The 8,520-nt window shown below is 34.1% G+C and overlaps 1 pseudogene; it reads right to left on the reverse strand.

The window, feature by feature from the left end:
* Nucleotides 1–6,233: 6,233 nt before the first annotated feature.
* On the reverse strand, nucleotides 6,234–7,777 carry LOC141700888 (cytochrome P450 94A1-like; annotated as a pseudogene).
* Between the last annotated feature and the right edge of the window lie 743 nt (nucleotides 7,778–8,520).

Raw genomic sequence — 8,520 nt, forward strand, 5'->3', positions numbered from 1 at the left:
TTTCAAAATATTGGAAGTCCTCTTCCATGCACAATATACACAAAGTCCCAGTGTATAACTGTATATATAAAAAAATATCGTTGCAAGGTGATCTCATATATCTAACCTTGTCTCAACGTTTTTCTGAAAATCTTTGTCATTCATAAGACAATTATTAATTAGATATAAGTTTAAAAGATGAGGTTACAAGATACCCCAATATACTTATATCCTTCCCAAATACTACTTGAACTACCACCGTTCAAGTTATAATTAGCTTCAAAAGTTCATCACATAGATGAGACTATAAGACAAGATTTGAATAGATTAAATCTTTAAAATATTATCAAAATAAAATGAAGTTACGAGATACTTCATTTGATATAAACATCATTTTGAAAACTTGACCCTGCCAACACTTAACAATCGCCCAACCGTAGCCTTTCTATCGAAGTGCTCTGGGTAGTGTTGCAGAAATTATCCAATTGGATGATGAACTCATTACGGGAGTTTGCCGCGCCAGGAAGACCACTTACGATGATCAGTCGTAGTAGTACAACCCCACCATTTTCTACATGTAGAGGAGAACCTGTCGGATTTACTTGTCAACCGAACACTGAACTCCTAAGGAATGGACCGCCTTAGCGGAACTTCCAGGCCAATTGGGCCAATATAATAAGGCTGGGCCGGCGCTACTCGGCCACTTACGCCACTCCTAGTTCAGATGAATTCCATGACTCTGAAACGTAAGGCTCGTCCCCACTTTCCCCAAGTAGAAACTTGTTGATACGGCTCCACCAAGAAGTCGTATCTAGTTGGAAAGGAGAACTCACCGATATTTCCCAGGCGATGCCTGTTAATGGATTAACTTGTTCCAAGAATTTTACTTCCCGAGTGTTGGGTAAGTAATCGATTCATTTAACAAAACAGCAACCTTGTTGCGAATATAAAATACACCACAGAGCCGGATCCCTCAGGTTTTGAGCGAGTATTTAAATCCCCTTCGAAAGGAGGATCTTAAATAAATGAGTTTTGGGATCCGCTCTAACTTTTAAAAATCATTTTGAAGACTCGCAAAACATTTTTAAGAATGTTTGGAGTGAAGCTGATTTAATGAAGTAAATCAGTCCCCAGAATATTTAGAAAATGTCTGAATATTATTATTTAAATAATATTCCCATAAAGTAATCTTTATAAAATAATTGAAGTAGAAGTATTAAAACTTATACTTGAAATGAATAGCAAATAATCAAAGATATACTTATACGAAAGTAATATCTTTATTTGAATAATCAAAATAAGTTTGATTATCGACACCTTATTCTTTAATAAAATAAAGAATATATCTCAGCAAATAATCGGAGTCATAGATCCTCAAATGAATATTCAAATAATATTCAATAAATAAAATAAGCTGAGTCATAATACCTCGAGTGAATATTATAAATAATATTCATTAAATAAAATAAAGGAGTCATAAGTCCTCGAATGAATATTCAAGGTAATATTCATTAATAAAATAAAGTTATAGAATAAACCTTATTCGATTAATATTTCTGAAAACTATAACCATATATATATATATAAAATCTACTCGGGATCCTCGACTCCCGGTTTTAGAAAATGTTTTCACCTTTGAGTCCCTATACTAAGGGTATATGCAAATTACCGCTATCCTCTAGCATAGGTATTATCAACAATTATATATGGAAAGAATACGAAACAGGCATGCATATATATTCCATATCAGCATGCTTCAATATATCGCAAAATTTGCTAATTAACCAACATGCATCTATCACAAGATAATGCATATACATATATACATCACAACAACAGTATAACGGGTAGAAAACTTGCCTGAGCGACTGGGGGTTACGAATGGCTCGGGACGAGTCTGGTAACCTATAAACAACAAGTAAGTTGGAATTAAACCAAAGTCACTTGTAAATCTATACTTTAACTAACTTAGACTCTAACGCTTGCTTTGCGCTCACTGATTCGCTTAAGTCACTCGGGTACCCTCGGCTCCACCATTTTTAATAATTTAACCTTTATGAGTTTTAAAGCGATTCCTTCGCCAGTGTCTTACCAACTGCCTAACACACTTACCATAAATGTTTCATACATTAATTAACCCTTTTTGGTCTTTAACCTATGTTTCAAAGTAAGGCGAGGGGAAAAGTTTCGTTCGCGAAACGCCGTTACTTGAAACGGTCGTTTCTCCTAAACCGTGCATCGGAATCGAACGAACTACATATCAAAACGAAGCTCGTAACATGAGCTATCTAAACATGGCAGTGGTCATAATCTAGCAGGGGGTTCTCGGGTCCTAATGCTATGCACAAAAACAGTCCAAAGAAAATCGGACGTTACGACGGCTATGTTTACGCGATTTCCAATATTTTAAACCATTCAAACCCATTCCAAATCAACCTCAAATCCATCATACAACCAACATCCATCCTCATCACATCATAACAACCCCAACCAATTCAATTTAATCATTCATACTTATGCCTAAGCTTAACTTTAATCATACTTAAGTTCTTTTAATCAAAACCACAACATTTACCATTCCATTTCACTACCATTCCAAATCCCAAACTCTAAATCACAACAACAAGCTACAATATCATCCTACTAATTAAAATCATCTTATAATACATAGGGATCTAGGGTTTGGAGATGGTATACCTTCCTTGAAGTGGTGGGAGGAGCTAGGAAGCCTTAAGAAGCTTTGAGAAGTCTTAGGAAAGCTTGGATCTTCAAGAAAAACAAGAAAAACTTCAAGTTAAAAACTTGAAAACACTATTCATAGTCTTCTTCTTTGATTAAATGAAGAAGATTGAGAAGGAATTAATGGTTTAAACTCATGATATAGCCCTAACTAAGCATGAAGATGATTAGGGAATTTACTTACCAATTTAGGAAGCTTGGATCTTGAATTTTTGAAATTTTTGCCCATTTGCAATAGTAAAAGCCGAGAGCATGATGAACCATGCCTTGGTTTCTTTTTGATTTTGATGAAAATGATTTTGCTTGGCTTGGTTGGCTTGGTTTTTGTGTTTGATTTAGTAAATTACCTAGTTGCCCTTGATTTTGTGTGGTTAAAAAGTCATCACATCTCCTTCCTTTCTTGTCATGCCTATGTCACCTTGCACATGTCATAATGCTCCCACTTGTCCACACCTTGTGGTTTGATGATGTCACAATCCCTGGCTTCTTGTACAAGCTTGTCTCTTGGTCACTTATTTGTTTTACGGTTCGCTTATCTTTCGTTCTCGTTTATCGTTTGAGGGATCATACCCGGGATCTTATTACTTAGGTTCCCTTAACCTTTCTCAATATATTGTATTCCTTTTATGATCCTCTCTTATAATCCTTTAATTTAAATCCTTTTTATCCTGTTACCTTATACTCAATTCTCTCCGTATCTAGTGGATTTCCGGGAAAATCAAAGTGTTCAGAATTGGATTCTGATGATCTTTACATACACTTATATACCACATAGAGTACTAATAATATCCCATAAGATCAATATCAGAACCCCTACATAGCGTGGCATGAACAGTTTTCTCATTCAGCAAAAACACTATTCATAAGGGTTTCAAAAATTTCCAAAAATTGGGGTTATTACAAGCAATGAAAAATATTGTCTGACATATTTACCCATATCCCAGTCAACATTCCATGAGTCGTGCTTTCTCTTAAGTTCCTGAACATTCAAATTTAAAACTCAATCCAAAACAGTTCATGAAAAAATCTTCAAAAATTCGTGAATAATCTACTTTTGGAAATCTTATCAATCTGCTATACGAAAGTATAGGCATCCAGCGGTGAACTAATTATATCAATTTGAAATCAAATCATTGTCTATATGACTCCGAACTAAAACATGCAATCAACATCAATACGAACCCCCGACAGTACTCTATCTCGCACGCGGACTACTGACAGACACAATACATACTAAACTCGGCTAAGTAAAGTGCAGTATCGGTTACTCTTATACATACAAATGGAGAATTACATATACTGAAAATTGATATTTTAATGAAAATTAAAGTCTTAAACAAACTATTACCCATGAACTTTACAACCAATTGACAACAACTAAAATATTGATATATGGGGTTACTAACCTCCATAAATTGTTGATAATTTTCTGATTGAGAGAGTTGGTTTCCATGATTTGAAGTAGTAGCCATCGATTTTCCCTCGGCAGAGCTCTGTTCTATGTTTTGTTTGTCGTTAACGGTATTGTGCCTAAATCCAACACTTTGTTAAAGATATGTTAGGTATGAATTACCTAATCTTTATAAATTTAAATTAGTTTAAATTAAATATTACAATATACATACTATTGAAATTTTGTAAAGATTATTAAATTAAATTTTACGTTTTATCATTAAAATAATATCAGAAAAAAGTATATTTTAATTTTAATCCTTATATGCTTATAAATTAATAATTATCACATTTTATAAATTTATAATTATCACGTTCTATGTTTTGTTTGTCGTTAACGGTATTGTACCTAAATCCAACACTTTGTTAAAGATATGTTGGGTATGAATTACCTAATCTTAAAATATAAATCTAAATTTTTTTAAATTAAATATTACAATATACATGCCACTGAAACTTTGCAAAAAATATTAAATTAAATTTTACGTTTTATCATTAAAATAATATAAGAACAAAATATATTTTAATTTGAATCTTTATATGCTTATAAATTAATAATTATCACATTTTATAAATTAATCAACACAAATTAAAAAGCACATGTTGAGATTATTTTATTTTTTTATTAATTAGATAAATTATTCTTAAATTATTTCCTTAATAAAAATTGTAATATACCTTAAAATTAATCTATATCATATAAAAAAATGTGAAACATGCGCTGATTTTATTACAAACAAAATTTAAAATTAGTTAATTATGTTTTAAAACAAAAATTATGACAACACAACATATATTTTTCTAACATACGTGAAAAAGTATATCCGCTTACGTTTTTTTTCATTAACTGAAAAGTTACGTAAATATTTCGTTTTATATTATTTAATATTTTTTAAAAAATTAAATATATTTAGAAAGCGTAGCGCGGGCAAAAATCACTAGTTTTATTAAAAAGATGAAGTCAAATCAATGGCTAACAAGACCGATGCAATCATCATTCAAATTTTTTCATGCAAGAGGGTGCCACTCCATATCGATTTTACAAGAAGTGGGCAAGGACAGCCTTCAAGGTCACGACGGGCAAGCCCACAAGGGGCACTTGCATTTTATTGTTGAATAAAGGAAGGGCGGTATAGGCAACCACTACTCACATCAGACCTTCCCTAGTTATTGCATGAGCTTCTAAATTCTTTGGACATATAACAAAGTAAACAGAATATGATCTTAAATCCTTAACAATAGAGCAACTACCATGAATGATAGCGTCGAGAAAAGATGCATCATTTAGATTGTTACAAAAGGCCTGAACAAGTAGGAGAGTCAAGCTCGATTAACACATATGAAATCCCCAGCTTCTTCAATCAACCAAGATAGAGCTTTTCTAAAAAGCCAAAGCCTCTGCTATTTTGGGATCAATTTCCACTTAAATTTCCGCCACAACCTGCAAGAAAAGACCCAACTTCATCTCTTATGACTTATGAGGCAACCAAATGTGCTCCGGAAATCCTCAGCAAAAACTGCAGCATCTACTGTTAGAAGAATCACATGACATGTCACTTGATAGACAACATTTAGTTGGCATTTGTATTTCTCTCTGTAAATATTAGATTAGAAAGTCTCTGTAAACAAGACTTCCTAATTCTCGGTCTCACTGAACTCTACTCAATGATCTGGGATATAGCGCAAGCACCTATTGATTCATTCTGTGATATTTAAAATTCAGAGTAAACGGAGAAAATCAACATTTAATAGGAGTACAATTGATTTGATTTGGCTTTACTTAACTTCGAGCTAGAAACGATGATCAACGTCCACCATAATTTCCACAAACTATCAATTATCACTAAGAAAATAACAGAGATAATACATTGATGAGTAATGTTACATGCCTCAAAACCGATTTCAAAATTGTTCCCAAACAACAGGTGCACATTTTTTTTTATGGACTCATACATAGGTACGAGGTACTACTGATTTCATTTATGTGAAAATTTCTAATAATTTTATTTACAACTCACCATTTGAGAACGATTTTGAGAAATCCAGTATTTTGGACCATTGATTCACACAACCCTTTCTTGTATCCTCACCGGAAAACCACCTAGCATTTTGGATGTCAAGTATGATATGAACACTGGTTTCTTCCCTTTTTCGATCACCGGAATTACCTTAAACATTGGCAGAACTCCAGCAACCACCCTTTTCATCTGCAAGAAAGCCATTTCTTTACCAAGACACACCCTTGGCCCTGCTTGAAAAACAGGATAAGTATACTGATCCCTGCCTATAAAACACCATTTTCCTGTCACACTATCCCTCTCCAGCCACCTCTCAGGTCTAAATACTGGCCAATCTGACCCCCATATCTTCTCCAATTGCCCCATTGCATAAGGATGGTAAAGTACTCTATCACCTTTGTACACATGTGTTCCTTCAGGCAACACATCATTTTCCATTACTTCTTTTCCGTCTGTTGGAACAGGCGGATAAAGCCTCATACTCTCACAAAGTGCTGCATGTGTGTATATCATGTCTTTCACTTCATCATAAACAGAAGATTCGGAGTTTCTTTCGAAATTTTTGTCATTTATTTCTGCTAAGATCTCACTCTCCACATTTGGATGATTAGCAATGAGATAAAAGAACCATGTTAATGCAGCTGAAGTTGTGTCACGGCTAGCTAGTATAAAACTTATAATTATATCTGTAACAAACACCTCGTCCGAGTGACCGGAGCTCAAGAATCTTGTTAGAAGATCCACGGATTTTAGCTCTGATTTTTCTTGAAATTCTTTCCTTTTCTCCACCATGACTTCTCTAGCAAAATTACCAACTTCTTCATTAGATTTTCTGAGCTCCTTTTCAGGCACCATGTCGAAAAACTTTTGCACCTTCCAAACTAATGGTATGATATGCTGGAATCTTTTGCTAACAAGTGTAGTAGCATTCTCAAAAGCAACTGCAAATTTTGCTTTTGGTAGAGACGGTGATAAATACTCCGGATCATAGTCAAAAGCGATGTTACAAATGTTATCAAAAGCGAATCTCTGAAGTATGTCCTGAAAATCAAGAACTTCTCCTGTTTTGCGGCCTTGTCCAAGATTGGAACAAGCCTGGTGGAGAGCTCTGTATCTACCACAGTTCCCACAAACTTCCTAAGAGATTTAGTATTAAATTCATGGCTAGAAAGCTATCTTTGAAACTTCCAAGAATCGCCATCCACGTTAAAGATACCATGACCTAGAAAATCTTGCATAACTTTGGATCCAGAAGTGCCCTTTTGGTAGACATGGAAACTGGTTTTCAGTATATGTTGGACATTAGCTGGATTTGAAGTAATGATTTACTGTTGGCCAAGAACTCGATGGAGGATAAATGTCAAAGACGGTTGAGAGTTTACTATAATTGCAGACCAATCACTAAACTGATGGATATTTTTAAGGATGGAGAAGTACGAGCCAACAATGGGGAATGATCTTGGGAGTTTACTTCCTTTTGAAGGGAACAGACCATTAAAAATGGAGGTGAAGTTGTTTAGTAGATAGAAGAGTAGAAAAGTGATGATGCAATACCAGAGTGAAGTTGAGAGATCAAGATAAGCTAACATGATGGCAAAATAGTTTTGAAAAAAATTTGTGTTGAGAGGAGTTGATTTTTCTGGTAGAATGAGTAAGGGGAATCTTGCTCTGCAATTTTTTTTATTTATATAGAGGGCTCTGTAACATATATGATAATCATATTCAACAATTAAGTTAACAAACAGACTACTGTCTGCAAAAAAAAGTTAGCTGAAAAACAAAAACACCACCACTTTTTAAGTTTGATGTCTCTTATATGGACAAAGAACAAAGATGAAAGTAAAACAATAATTCAGTGAAGAAAGTCGTAAGCAATGGCTTAGTATAATATGGCATGTCAGTTTTGGTTCCCTTATGTAAAATCTAATCAGGCAACCCTGTGAAGTTTTGTATACTCTTTCACCTTATCAGATGTATTCGGTGGTCTTTCATTTTAACTTTCTGGTAGAATTGATGACCAGAGGTAGTATCTTAAGATGAGAAGATAGGGTGAGAACAATATAGCTTGGAATTTGGACAAACTATTCAAGAGAGACTTTCACTACGGAGCAATTATTTTGAGTACAAGGAGGGCAAAGGAAAGGCCTCTTCTAGAATCAAATTAGTAGGAGGCAAACTTCACGAACGTATGTATGTTTGGTTTGGTAATCTAGTACTATGAGGCAAAGAAAGCTTTGAGGTCTATAAACATTCCTGTAGACCTGTTGAACACAACGACAATCTATATGCAAGGGACCAACATTTGTGAAAACAGAAAAGGTTAATAGCATTT

This window comes from Apium graveolens, chromosome 2 (genome assembly GCF_009905375.1).
Source record: "Apium graveolens cultivar Ventura chromosome 2, ASM990537v1, whole genome shotgun sequence".
NCBI lineage: Eukaryota > Viridiplantae > Streptophyta > Magnoliopsida > Apiales > Apiaceae > Apium > Apium graveolens.